Source organism: Xyrauchen texanus, chromosome 8, assembly GCF_025860055.1.
Source record: "Xyrauchen texanus isolate HMW12.3.18 chromosome 8, RBS_HiC_50CHRs, whole genome shotgun sequence".
In the NCBI taxonomy this organism is placed as follows: domain Eukaryota; kingdom Metazoa; phylum Chordata; class Actinopteri; order Cypriniformes; family Catostomidae; genus Xyrauchen; species Xyrauchen texanus.
Window position 1 is genome coordinate 38,802,112 of NC_068283.1, and position 14,104 is coordinate 38,816,215.

General features: G+C 39.2%; 1 protein-coding gene across 1 annotated transcript in view; it reads left to right on the forward strand.

Moving 5' to 3' along the window:
* Positions 1–1,116: 1,116 nt before the first annotated feature.
* Positions 1,117–14,104, forward strand: part of LOC127647285 (glutamate receptor ionotropic, NMDA 2C-like) — an 89,115-nt gene continuing 76,127 nt past the window's right edge. The window contains exons 1-2 of the mRNA XM_052131444.1: positions 1,117–1,499; positions 2,175–2,657. The gene's annotated coding sequence lies outside the window, so the exon portion shown is untranslated. The remainder of the gene's footprint in view (positions 1,500–2,174; positions 2,658–14,104) is intronic.

Consider the following 14,104-nt stretch of genomic DNA (forward strand, 5'->3'; position numbering starts at 1 on the left):
GGGAATTGCTATGAGGTTGGTTAAGGTGTTCTGAGTGGTTGTCAGTATGTTGCAATGCTGCTGGGGTGTTCTGGGTGGTTACTAGGGGGTTTCTGTGAACCCAGGTCAAAAGAGTCCACCCCCAAGTCTCTATGATATTCTGGTCCCTAGAAATGGTCCTCCGTGCCACAATATGGCAGTAACAAACCTCAATACTCAAGGGACGCAAAAACGTACAAAATCTAGCTAGTGTTGCTGGAAGCACCTGCGTTCACATACTTGTTTTAAGTATGTTTCGGCCTTATTTGTAAACGTTCATTTTTGCAGCTTTACACATGACACAGTTTAATCCAATTGTTCGCTTAAAAGTCCAAAATTATACATTGAATGAATTGTAATGTACTCTTACTGTCTGTTTGGTTACGTTCAGATTAGATTAGATTAATCTATTGCTAGATTACATTTTTTATGTCCAATATAGGATATTTAGCCTTTATTTACATGACAGTATAGAGACACAGAAGAGGGGGAATGACCAAACTTGAACCTGAGTGTAGGATTGCCATTTTTTTGAGAGCTCTCAAATGTTTAATACTGCTGCTGACCAAAATCTTATGGGCCCAACAAGATAAATACAGCACATATTTCCTCCTCTGAGCTTCATTATAACACAGAGAAATTACACTTTAATGATAGCATTTACTTCTGTCTCCTCTGTAGCAACAACTCTGGCTATTCACATCACCTCAACATTTCTATTACAGCTGTAGAGCTACTGTTACTAAAACCCCAATAGATGCTGCACACCAAAGCGTACGGTCATAAATAAGATTATGACATAAAATTTGTAACGATGGCAAAAGCATTTAATTCTCAAAGCGGCCTGCTATGAATATCATGTCTGGACTTTAAAGAATATGAGTGGAAAATGTCTTACATGCATGGAAGCCATCTGTTTAAGAAGAGTTCTTTAAAAAACAAAAAAGAGAGAGAAAGTCTGGAGGAATAGAAAACAAGATGGGAGGGTGGGAAGAGAGAGAGAGAGAGAGAGAGAGAGAGAGAGAGAGAGAGAGAGAGAGAGTAGAGAATAAATCCTTACCACATAATGATTACGGCTCACAAGTCCTGCCTGTGATATGGAGTGCAGAAGGAGCCAAGATTACAACTACAGTAATCTGAGAACCGCAGCTGCTCTTTACAGCTACAGCTGTACATATAAACTCCTACCAACCATCAGAGGACAGGAACAAAATAACTACAAAAAGGCTCAATCCAATTGGACATCGCTCTACAACTTTATAATTGGACTACAAAACAAAAATACCAATCTCAAGGGGAAAATAGAACCAAAAAAATATTTTGGCTAGGAATCAACAGCCTGGTACTAAAACAAGAAGCTCTGCCTGTCGGCCTGTGCCACCTGTTCGTACAGGCACTGACAGACAGTTTTTGGAGAAATATGTGGCTGCTTTCACTGGAATGAGGATCTTTGAAGCATGGGCCAGGAACCAGAAAACAAGGTAAACGAAAGGTGCAAATGTTTCTGTGTACTCATGTCTGAACCTCACTAAAATGGAATATACTCTCCTTTATCGTTTTTTTTTCACATGGAACTGAAGGAAAGTTCAGAAAATCTTGATTCTCCTAGTCTTTAAAGACCTCATAAAATGGTTTGATCCACTCAGATTTCTTTCCTGTATTGACACATTTTATATTGAAACGTTTGGGTGGGGCATATCAAAGCCCCACTCCTTTTTTAAATAGCAAATAGACATTAGTGACATCACAGTAGTGATTTGCTTAACCCTAAACTTTAATAACCCAAACCTGAACTAACCCTATCCATGACCTTTGCAGTCGGTTGCAAGGGGTTTTTGGGGGCGAGGGACATTCTCATTTTAGAGAATTTAATTGGACAAAAATATGTGTAGTGCAAGATGAGTCATCAATATTTGTTTTCCGTTTCCCCAAAAGAGAAAGCATATTTAAGATGCGTAAATCGGCTAAAATGTATTTCGTCAACTTTTAGCAGTACACTAGTATATTGATAACTTCAAAGCTGATTGATATAGTCTAAAACTCTCATTTTGATGTTTTTGGTGTCTTTATTTTCATGCTTTTTGAACTAAAACTTCTTGATTATTAATTGTGCATTGAGTGATCAGTAAGGTGATTTTTCCATTTGATTGGGACAGATTTGGACAGATTTGATTTGGACACGTCCAGTCAGAGTTGAGACACATCTGTCCACCTAACCAGTGACCGTCCAGGACCAGGATCCCTATATGTTCGACTACAACATTACAGCTGTGGACACTCATCCCCCTCTGTCGTTTCTCCTCTGGCATCCGTTACTTTCCCTCCATCTCTCCGCACAAACCTCCTGGTTTCTCCCGCCCTCCCTCCATCCGTCCCACCCTCCCCTCGTGGAAGATGATGTGACCTTCTGCCAAACTGCTAGAGACCATGCCACTGTCACAGTGGGCTCTTCTGTCCACACTGAAATAGACTCAAACAGGAGGAAAGAGGAAGCAAGGGACAGAGAAAGAGAGACAGGGAGAAAGAGAAAGAGGGAGGGGGGGGACAGGAAAATAAAAGAATAGAAAAAAAATCAGGACGAGTCACAGAGGAGAGATGTGCTGTCGAGAGTCCGGGCTGGATGTGGTTTGCCAAAGCAGGTAAATAATCACCTTCACTTAAGTCACAACTGTTCCTACCGGATGCGTGCATGTATACATACTTTAAACAGGATATTTGTAGTTGTGCACCTGTTAGTGTGTGATTTTAATGGTAGAAATGTGCTTGGAAGTTGTGTTGGTATGAAACACATTTTTCGGTTTAGACATACAAAAATTCTTGCTCTATGAGTCGTATCAAACTACATGGCTATATGTGAAATTGTGTTGTGTGTGTTTGTGTTTATGATTCTGAAAGTGTCTGGTAGGACGCCTACAGGTTGTATGCTTGTAGGAGCAGTGAAGTTTACCTGGAAGAAATGAATTCCAAACCAAAAACAAACCTTTGGGTTAGAAATGCATGTTGTTGTTGTTGTAATACTTAGCTTTGGGATTCTCGATTCGCAGCTACTATGAAGAAACATCAATTGCTCCACACTGCAGATGGAGTGTGTATCAGTTAAAGTCATTGTGCAGGAATGTTAAAGCAGCAGAAACTGAATTCTGTTGAGAGGTGAACTGAGATATCTTGGAAGAGAAGCGGTGACAGCTTTCCTTAATTACTGTTGGGAGCAGTTCTTACGGAGCACACGACTGTCGCATTTGGGAATGGTCCCACTGAAGCTGTGATAATGTGCCACTTTCATAGTGAGAAGAGAGGGTGCTTCATAAGAACAAGGTACATAAAGGAAAGACAGGGAATATTTGGAAAAAAGAGAATGAAAAAGTAAGGGAAAAGCCTGTCTTTTAGATCCAAATCATGAGAAACTCTGTCCAAAATGTTCAAGCAAAAGATGAGGGCAAGTTATTGGGAATTCTTAGTGGTGGGTGACAAATGTGAAATTAAAAGGACCTTGATTAAATAGTTTTCAGGCATATCTAGATATATTTAAGGGAATAATTAGTAAATAGTAAAACAGGCGATTAGTAAAATGTAACAACTGTTTTAAATAAATGTATGGCATATGCATCATAAATATAATGTAGTATAGTTTATCTGAAAAAAAAAAATTAAACATTTTGTGGAAGTGACCTAATTGCCCTCGTGTCCTCGTTCTCCTTCAGATCAATGCCATTGGAGTAATACTTATTGCTATAAAAACATTGGCAAGTCTTTTCTGAACTAAAATGTGACTATCTGTATTAAATGTGTTTTAATGTTGTAGTTAAAAGTATGTTGGTTGGATCTAGGTGTGCACGTGCCAGTGTTGCAAATTTGTAGAGAAATGCACACACGATCTATGTGGGGTTCAGACGATGGGTTAGCAATTTGCATCAGAGCAGTACTGCATGCGTAGTGTGTTATATGAAGGACGCAGTGTACGTTTGAGGAGTGTAGGTCAGTTACGTCAAGTGGCTGACTGTTATCTCAAGAATATAAGGTGTCCTTTCTACATTGTATTGGTTAATAATGACTATATCTACATGAGCCTGTGTAGATCAGAAGAGAAATCAAGCAAAATTTCACTGCAAACCTAAAATGTTCCTATTGATCAATTAAGAAACACTTACAGATGAAAAGATTTCTAAAGGTTAACCTACAAAGGTTTCATACTCAACAGATGCACATACAGTAGAGTTTTTTTCAACACTAACTTTCAACACTAACTCTCTTCATTGGGAAGAATTCTGTGGTCAAACTAGATTTTTACTTGATTTTCTGATGAAAGGGTGAGTGGTGCCACCACAACGTGATGTCAGGAGATATTGAGATAAAATATAACTGCAAGTTCGAATCTGTTGGAATGAGTGTTGCGTTTTGAATATTAAGTGTTGACAGAAAAAGCGAGTGTATGGCAGCTCTATGGTGGTCGTGTTGTGCATGAGCAGAGAGCAGAGGCATTGATCACAGGGTTTGCTGGCTCCACACTGCAATGACTTGTTAACAACACAACAAGGTGGACAGACATGTACACTTTGACATAGAAGTGCACATGGGCATTTGAAAACTAACACACACTTGTCCTCTATGTCTTTTGGCTCAATTTTATATTTTTAGTGGTGCTTGCTGAGGCATTTGAACAAATCCCTCAACTGAAGTATTAAACTTCAGGATGTAACTCATCTGGCACTTTTTGTGCTGCCGACATGAATGATGCTTCAAATCTTGTGACTTGTTGAGGAGAGGTGTGTTACTACATTTCTAAGCAATCTAACGTATGATTTTTACCTGGCAGACAACAAAATTAGTGAAAAATCCCATTGACTTACAGGAGCTGACTCAGGACATATCTAGGGACCAGAATATTATGGATACTTGAGGGGCAGCTCTTTCAGCTTGGGCCAGAAAGTAACTACCAAGGACACACTAGCAATGCCCTAGCAACCACACTAAAAACCTTAGCCATTAACAACTGCATAGTAATTCCCTGACAACCACCTGACAACATTCTAGCAACCACCCAAACACCTAAGGCATTATCAACTGCATAGTAACACTATGACAACCACCTAGCAACACAATAGGAACCACCATGAACACCTTGTCACCATTATCTTCTGTAAACTAATACCCTGGGAACCACATAGCAACAACTTAGCAACCAGTCTAAACACCTTAGCATCTAACAACTACATATTAACTCCATGGCAACCACCTAGCAATGTTCAAGTATTATCCACTGCATATTAATGCCCTGGCAACCACCTAGCAACCACCCAGAATAGCTTAGCCATTATTAACTGCATATTAACACCCTCGCAACCACCAAACAATGCTTTTGCAACTACCCAGATCATCTTAGCCTTTAATAGGTGCAGAGTACGATCCTGGCAACCACCTAGCAATGCCCTTGCAATCACCAAGAAAACCTTAGCCATTATTAACCCCATAGTAATGCCCAGACAATCACCTTGCAACCACCTAGAACACCATAGCAACCACCTAGAACAACTTGGCCATTATCATCTGTAAACTAATGCCCTGGCAACCACTTAACAACACCCTAGTAACCACCCTGAACACCTTATCTATTATAAGCTGCTTAGTAATGTCCTGCAACCTCATAGCAACCACATAGCAACCATTCTGACAACCACATAGTAACTCCCTGGCAATGACCTAGCAATGCCCTAGTAACCACCCAAAACACCTCATAGATTATCCACTGCATATTAATGCCCAGGCAACCACCTAGCAACACCCCAGCAACCACCCTGAAAACCTTAGCCATTACTAACTGCATATTAATGCCCTGGCAACCATCTAGCAATGCTTTTGCAACCACCCAAAACACATTAGACTGTAATAGCATAGTAACATCCAAAACAACTTAGCCATAATCAACTGTATAGTAATGCCCTGGCAACCACTTAGCAACACCTTAGCAACTACCCTGAACACCTTAGCCATTTCAACTGCATCATAAAGCCCTGGCAACCACTTAGCAACCAACTAGCAACCACCCAAAACACCTTATCGATTATCCACTGCATAGTAACATCCTGGCAACCACCTAGTAACATCCTAGCAACCACTCTGAACAACTCAACCATTACAAATGTTTAATAATGCTCTGGCAACCTACCTAGCATGGTGGTGGTTACATTTGCACTCAAATGTTCTTCCAATTTTTAAAATATATAATTGCCAAACCGAAAGTAAGTTTGTGAAGGTAGGCTTCCCTCTGTGGTAGGGTGTTGTACAAAGCGCACAGGTCAGATCAACAATCAAACAGAGATTTTTAAACAGATGTTGTCTTAATCCGTACTACGGCCAACATGCAACACATATCCACAACAAACACACAAAATTTTATCACATGCAACACATGCACACTGCAGCTGCACAAAGCACACACACACACACACACACACACACACACACACACACATGTTGTGTTTCCATGTTTTATGGGGACTTTCCATAGACATAATGGTTTTTATACTGTACAAACTTTATATTCTATCCCCTAAACCTAACCCTACCCCTAAACCTAACCCTCACAGAAAACTTTCTGCATTTTTACATTTTCAAAAAACATAATTTAGTATGATTTATAAGCTGTTTTCCCTCATGGGGACCCGACAAAATGTCCCCACAAGGTCAAAAATTTCGGGTTTTACTATCCTTATGGGGACATTTGGTCCCCACAAAGTGATAAATACACGCTCACACACACACACACACACACACACACACACACACACACACACACACACACACACACACACACACACACACACACACACTCACACACACAAAGACAGTAATGATAACCCCAGCTGAACAAACACACTTCTGTAGAAGTTGGACTGACAAATTTGATTTTGATTCAAATTTGAGTTGATGTGAGGATTTGCATACATCTTGTTGTCTGAAATCACCCAATGCCAAACAACAACATTCAATCTTTGTGCAGAAGCACGTAAAGACACGCATAGACAAATAATTGGGCACAGTGATATTCTTGCTTTCAGTTTAATGAATAGATGTTGGATAATGACTACTGAATGCTATACTGGCAGTGCAGTAAATTCATATCCAAATCATGACCAATCAAAGTGTTGTACTTTCAGGTGTGGCTGTAAGCCTGTAATCCTGCACCTCAGGGATAGTTCCCTCAAAAATGAAAATGATGTTATCTTTTACTCACCTTCATATAATTCCAAACCCATTTGAAATGTTTTCTTCAGTGAAACACGAAAGGAAATTTTAGTCAAAATGCTACTCTCAGTCACCTTTCACATACATTGCGTCTTTTTACTACACAATAAAGGTGAATGGTGACTGAGGCTGTCAGTTTCTAACATTCTGCCTAACATAATCTTTTGTGTTCCATGAAAGAAAGTAAAACAGTTTTGTAACAACACGAGGGTGAGTAAATAATTACAGAATTGTCATTTCTGGGTGACCATGTTTCTTTAAGGCTATTCTGGTGTCCAGTGTCTGATTCCAGATGAGTGACTGGTGCTGTTCACAGCGCTCAATGAGATCAGACTCTCAGAAACAACATCCAGAGCTGGTCACACCACAGGATGATGCCTCGTCAGCAAGCTGTTACACGACGTGTCACCCAAAGCTGATCAGCTTAATGAAATGTTTCAATGACTTTAAGCTGAGTGGAGAACACACACACACACACACACACACACACACACACACACACACACACACACACACACACACACACACACACACACACACACACACACACACACACGTTGGTTTCCATGTTTTATGAGGACTCTCCATAGACATAATGGTTTTTATACTGTACAAACTTTATATTCTATCCCCTAACCCTAAACCTCACAGAAAACATAATTTAGTATGATTTATAAGCTGTTTTCCTCATGGGGACCAACAAAATGTCCCCACAACATAAAAAATGTCGGGTTTTACTATCCTTATGGGGACATTTGGTCCCCACAAAGTGATAAACACACACACACGCACATACACACACACACACACATACACATGAACACATACACATACACACACACACACACACACACATACACATACACACACACAAACAGAAAATGAAAGTGGTCACAGCATGGTTTTATATGGACTTTTTAATGGATAAAGGGGCAATAAAATGTTTTTCTATATTAAAATACTTTCTTTTACAATGCAAAAAATGACTTATAGTCATTATAGTCATATGCAAATTACATTAAAGGTGTCATCGTACCACAATTTCTAGCATTCTGGTTGGTCAACTACTTCAAACATTTTAACATATTACAAATATGGACGGTTTCCGTCTTCGTGCAAACAATAATTGGAAGCCAAAACTTGAATTGAGGTCCCATCCTTGGTTGAAACAACTTATGGTCAGATATCAAAGGTTCGCTATCAGTTATGGCTACTCCTTATTTCTACCATGGAGACCAATTAAAAACCTTGGAAGTTGTTTTTGACTATGGCAAAGAGTTATTTAGACATGCAATGTGTAGGTGTTAAAACTCATAACTATGATCTCTCTCTCTTATATTACTTCTTGTGATGAATCAATCACATGATGTAATGGTTAAATACGGTATATGATTCATTATGTAATAAAAATAGAAATGGAATAAATGCAATACAACATAAATGCACATTCTACGGAGGCCGGGCTGAATGAGTTAACCCTGTTACTGCACTCCTGACATGGGCCAGACCCTCAGTCACCTCTCAGACTGCATGCATACTACTTGCACCTTTTAGGAAAAGAGGAACAGAACATTGATTAATATTAGAAAGAATAAGAGAGGATTATGAAATATAAGATATAACTTTCAAGAGCAAAGTGGGATTACAATTTGTCCACATTTCATTTTGCTCTTCAAGGAAACACGTCTTGTTTTGCATGTAGATATTTTTGATTGGAAAACAATGCAACGATTAAGATTTATTTTTTTTTTGCAGCATTAATAGAGCCTGATCTCATAAAACTGTGGCAATATTTTTGCAATTATTACGGCAGTTATGAGCTGAAATGTCCACTGTGTGGTGCTAAAAGCGAGTTAATGTTCTCCCAAACAGAGGAGGTTTTTAAGGTTGATGTAAATAAAAAAACCTACATACATAAACTTAAACGATAGTGTCATAAAAAGCAACTGTGAGACGAAAAACGCAATTGTTGATGCAACCACGTCATTTTGTGTTTCTTCAATGACACTGTTGGCTCACGGGCTATTTGTTTGTTTAACCAATGGCGGACGGGGGAGTGTTTAAGGTACCTGTTTTAGTCTTTATATATGTAATTCTGTTTCTAGTGCTAGTGGTGCAGAAATGACACCCTTCACCTTTAAAAGAAAGAGAGAGGTTAGACATGCAAACGGGCACAAGGTAACAAGATTGCATGGCAACAATGGCACACCCACTGTGGGACCGATGGAAAAGCAGAGCTTGCAAGATTGCTCCAAGGTCAAACTGAAGAAATTGTAAATTTCTCAATCAACATACTCTCACGGCCAAGCGGTCTGTCAATCAGGCTATTTCCTTTGAGAAACAGGCTGGGAATAAACAATTCTCCTCCAAGCGCTGAAGAAAACGTGATTACCGCATGTCACTCTTACGGTTGAGAGTTGAGAAGCAGGGAACCTCCTGTTGGCATGCTCAGGTGTTAGCGGCAACAAAACACATGCTTGAATTTGTATTCAGAGTGCAGCCCAAGTGCACTTTGTCCACAATAACGTCCTCTGGCAAGAAGGAAAACTGACCACCATAGGATACTAAGAAAATGACAACAAATAACAAAGCATACATCCCTGTCCGCCCTATACTGCAGGGTAAATTGAATGTAATCTGTATTTGTAATGTGTAATGTATGTACAAATGCACATCTTAGCAAATGTACATTTATCAAGTGGTTAGGAGACCAGAAACTCTCTTCAGTAGACAAAACAACAATGATTATCATTCGAAAAGCTGTTTTTAATGTCTTGTTGACAGTAACCGCTCATATTTGCTGCCTAGGGGCTGTTCACACCAAACGATTTTTTCATCTCTGCACACCAGCATTGGAAGAGTAATCAGGGCCGGACGGAAAGATAAATCGGCCCAGGATTTTACATAGCTACTGGCCCAACAACAAAAGTTGTTGAGCGGGAGGGAGTGGTGGGGGGGGGGGGTCCGCTGTCCTTTTCTGCATATCGCTGCGCCGTTTTGTGCATAAAACGGTGGCACATTTTAGCTTATCGTGGCCCATGCTGCCCATTTTGCTGCCGAACCACCAGCCTGCTCGGTTCTCCGATGGCCAGCCTACCCCTCATTGGCCCCAAAGTGCGTTTGCCCACCGGGAAAATGCCCGGTATGCCAGATTACCAGTCCAGCCCTGTATGTAATGTAGTCTAGACAACTTTACCTTACTTTAATGGTGATAGAAACAAGATACAGAGTTGAACAAGCTGACCTCAACACTTGCTGCACAAAACACGATGATTGTAACATTAAACAGATACGTTTTTTTGATCATGCATGAGTAATTTTAAGTAGAGAATTTACTTTAGACTTCACAAAACAAGATGTTACCAAACGTAAGAACAAAATCAACAATAAAATTGGTATAAATCAACTTTCAGAGAGTGAAACCATAGAATATTTGTTGACATGTTTAAATTGAGTACAGATGTAGAATTGACTTCATATTTTTTTTACATTTAAATAAAAAGAATTGGAGACACCTGCACTCTGTTCTGTTCGTGGTGCCGTGTTTAGCTTTTTTTCAATGTGAACAGCCCCTTGGCAAGCACTACCATTACTATTGGTAATAGTCCTTATGGCACTGTATTAACAAACACCTTACCCTTTAAGTACCCTTTTAAGTAACTCACACAGACGTGTCCCTCATCTATGAAAAAGGTCATAGTTACTCTGTTGTCAACACACAGCTTGCCGAGAGAGTGGGTGTCAATCCACAAGACAGATTACAAAACAAAGTGGTATGTTCATACGTGGATTACTCTGTGGGAGTGTGAGGGGCAGCGAGTATGTGTGTGTGGGTCTGTGTGTGTATGTAAAGCAGATACACTGCTGTTAAAGTACTGGGATGACATCTGGAGTGGGGGCGATTCTGTGGCGAATGCCACAACTTCAGCTTAAGGCCGTTTTAGTGTGATCCTGCTCTACATATAGCCCACACACACACACACACATATGGGTAGTTGACAAATGGACACTAACTTTTTTTTTCAACAGTGATGCTTTTCTTTAGGTTAAAAACATATAATTGTTAATATTATTATATCATGTCATCATTTACTCACTCTCATGTTGTTCCAAACTTGTGTGACTTTCTTTGTTTCTTTGGAACACAAAGGAGATGTTAGCACGGTGTGAATTACGGGGGACCTGAGACCCCTCAAATGTACACTGAAATCCCCTGGAAAGCGAATTTGCGCAATATCGTGCGACCTGGTCAGAATCTGAGCCATTCAATATCTGAGCGATCAAAATCAACACATGCAAAACTTTCAGCTTTGGTTCCAGGGGCAATGCCCAATACACATGTTTAGACAGGGTACAGTGTCACTCACACAAACACATCAGGGTAACATGTGACACTAAAAAAATGCAATAAACATTAACTGAACTATATAAAATACAACACAGAACACCCCAAAGTACATTACTGATATTAAAAATAAGAACAAGCATAACTATTCCCATAAAATATAATGAAGTATGATGGATCACTCAGGGGAATCTGGGAATGCACGATTACTATTTTGCACTGTAATTTGAACAATAGTTTACCGTAAAATGTATTTTAAAATGTTTAACGTTATGTATTCTCTTGTTAAACATTAATTAAATGGTAAAATCATACTTTTACATCTAAAACACACACACACACACACACACACATATATATATAAGCAATATCACACTCGCAATTGTGCTATATGGCCCTATATCAGCACTGCTGTGATTCGGCCGTAGGTAATCACAGCAGTGCTGATGTCGGGCCATATAGCACGATTGCGAGTGTGATATTGCTTATATACAACAGTTCAATGAACAAGTACGTTTTGAAAAATTAGGAAAAACTGAGTACGGTCATAAAAAGCGCATTTGTGCATGAAACTACTTTCTTACGCGACGGATCAGAATCTGCCGTTGCTGGTTCAAAACAAATGATGCGTCCAAACCTCCGTTAGTAATTCAAATTTTTAACTTCAGAAATAATATCACAGCTTGTGCTGTTTCTAACATGTTATTGGATAAACAAGGATAGATGGATGGATGTGTGTGTGAGAGAGCAAGAGAGAGAGAGAGAAAGAGAGGGAGAGAAAGAGATGAAGGGTGTGCGATCACATGTTGCCACACCCAATCAGAGATGCTGTCAGCTTTCTGAAGGTCAGTTTTCTCAGTGGAATATAGACGTCCAAGCGGGGTATTCCTCTCTATTTCGGGGTAGCCAGTGCGCAAATGTCATTCACTATAGAAACAGCGATGTATTCCGCCATTTTAAACAGTATGTATCCAATGTGGAAACTCACAGAGCGCTGTTCGTTGTAAACAATGACTAACGGATTCACTTTACGTCACCAACTGGCTCATATTACACACAAAAATTATCTTTTGCCACCACCTGCTGGCTAACATATATAATTCCAAAAATAAAGACAGTAACTCCTAACAGATATGCACTGCTCTTACACGTTAGTTTAGGATGATGAACACAAGCGGAGTGATACACACACACAGTGAAGCGTCCGAGTGCTGATGCTGTCAGACCATCAGTGCTCATGACATCTCTCGTCCAATCAGATTTGAGGACCGGAACTAACTGTGGTGTGTGTATATATATATATATATATATATATATATATATATATATATATATATATAAAAAATATATTACAGTAATTTTACAATTACAATTTCAGTAATTTTTTTAAAGTGTGTTGTATGGAAAAAAGGCAATGAAAGTAAATGCCACAATTTAACCTATATTTCTCAATTCTGCTCAAAATTGCAGGATTACATTGAGACATATAGACAAATTTGATCATTCTTTACCTTTATTTGTCAGTTTGAAATTCCAGATGTATATCCTTTTTAATTATGGGACAGTTAAAACATGATGTCACTTGCCCATATGTGTCTGTGTAAGAAAACCCACTAGCCAGTAGCCACAGATGGTATTTGCCATGCACCGTAACCCAATATGTACCGGAGGTTACCATTAACAGTGGTGCCATATAAGATGTATGGAGTGTACGGCTACTTGTGCCAAATAAAATGGATCATTGGCCCTGCAACACATTTTAAATTCCAGGGTAATCTGCTGCCTTTCAGATGTTATTACAGTTAAAAAGCCTGGTAAAAAAATCCCCGCTCTCACGCAAAAACAGACCGCAATAAAGAAAATCGACTTGTTGTGCGAGGAGGGCTGGCAGTGAGTGAGAAATGTGTTGTGGAGAAAAGATCTTGATTGATGGACTCTTTGCATCCTTCTAGGACTCTGGGTTAACAGAGATCTTTACAGAATGTCCCAGCTGCTGGTCCTGGACCAGTTCTGTGTCCTTTAAGATGGTCAAGATTCATACTCATAAGAGAGAAAAGCTGTGTGAAATCTGATTTAATATGCAAATCACTAAAATCAATATATGCATCAGGGTCAAAAATTAAAAATGCCACCAAAATGAACAAAAATGCCCCTAAAATTCAAAATGTTGTCAAAATATTTCTTACATCTGACTTACAGAAGTTCTTTAAATTATATATTCTGAGCCTACATTAGTCATGCAAATTATCACATTAAATATGATTTGATGTTGATTTAATGGTATGGGGAGGAGGTCAAATATTCTCAATCTAACGGACCTTTTTCACACTCGAACGTGGAAGTAAACGATTGCAGGGTGAACTTCAACAGTGATGAATGGGAGTGAATGGGAGATCACAGCAAATATTATTTTCACTTACCCATTTGCTCCAAGAACAAAAGAAAAAATCCAATAATACATTTGAATGACTTTCCAGAAACAAATAATAAAAAATAGAG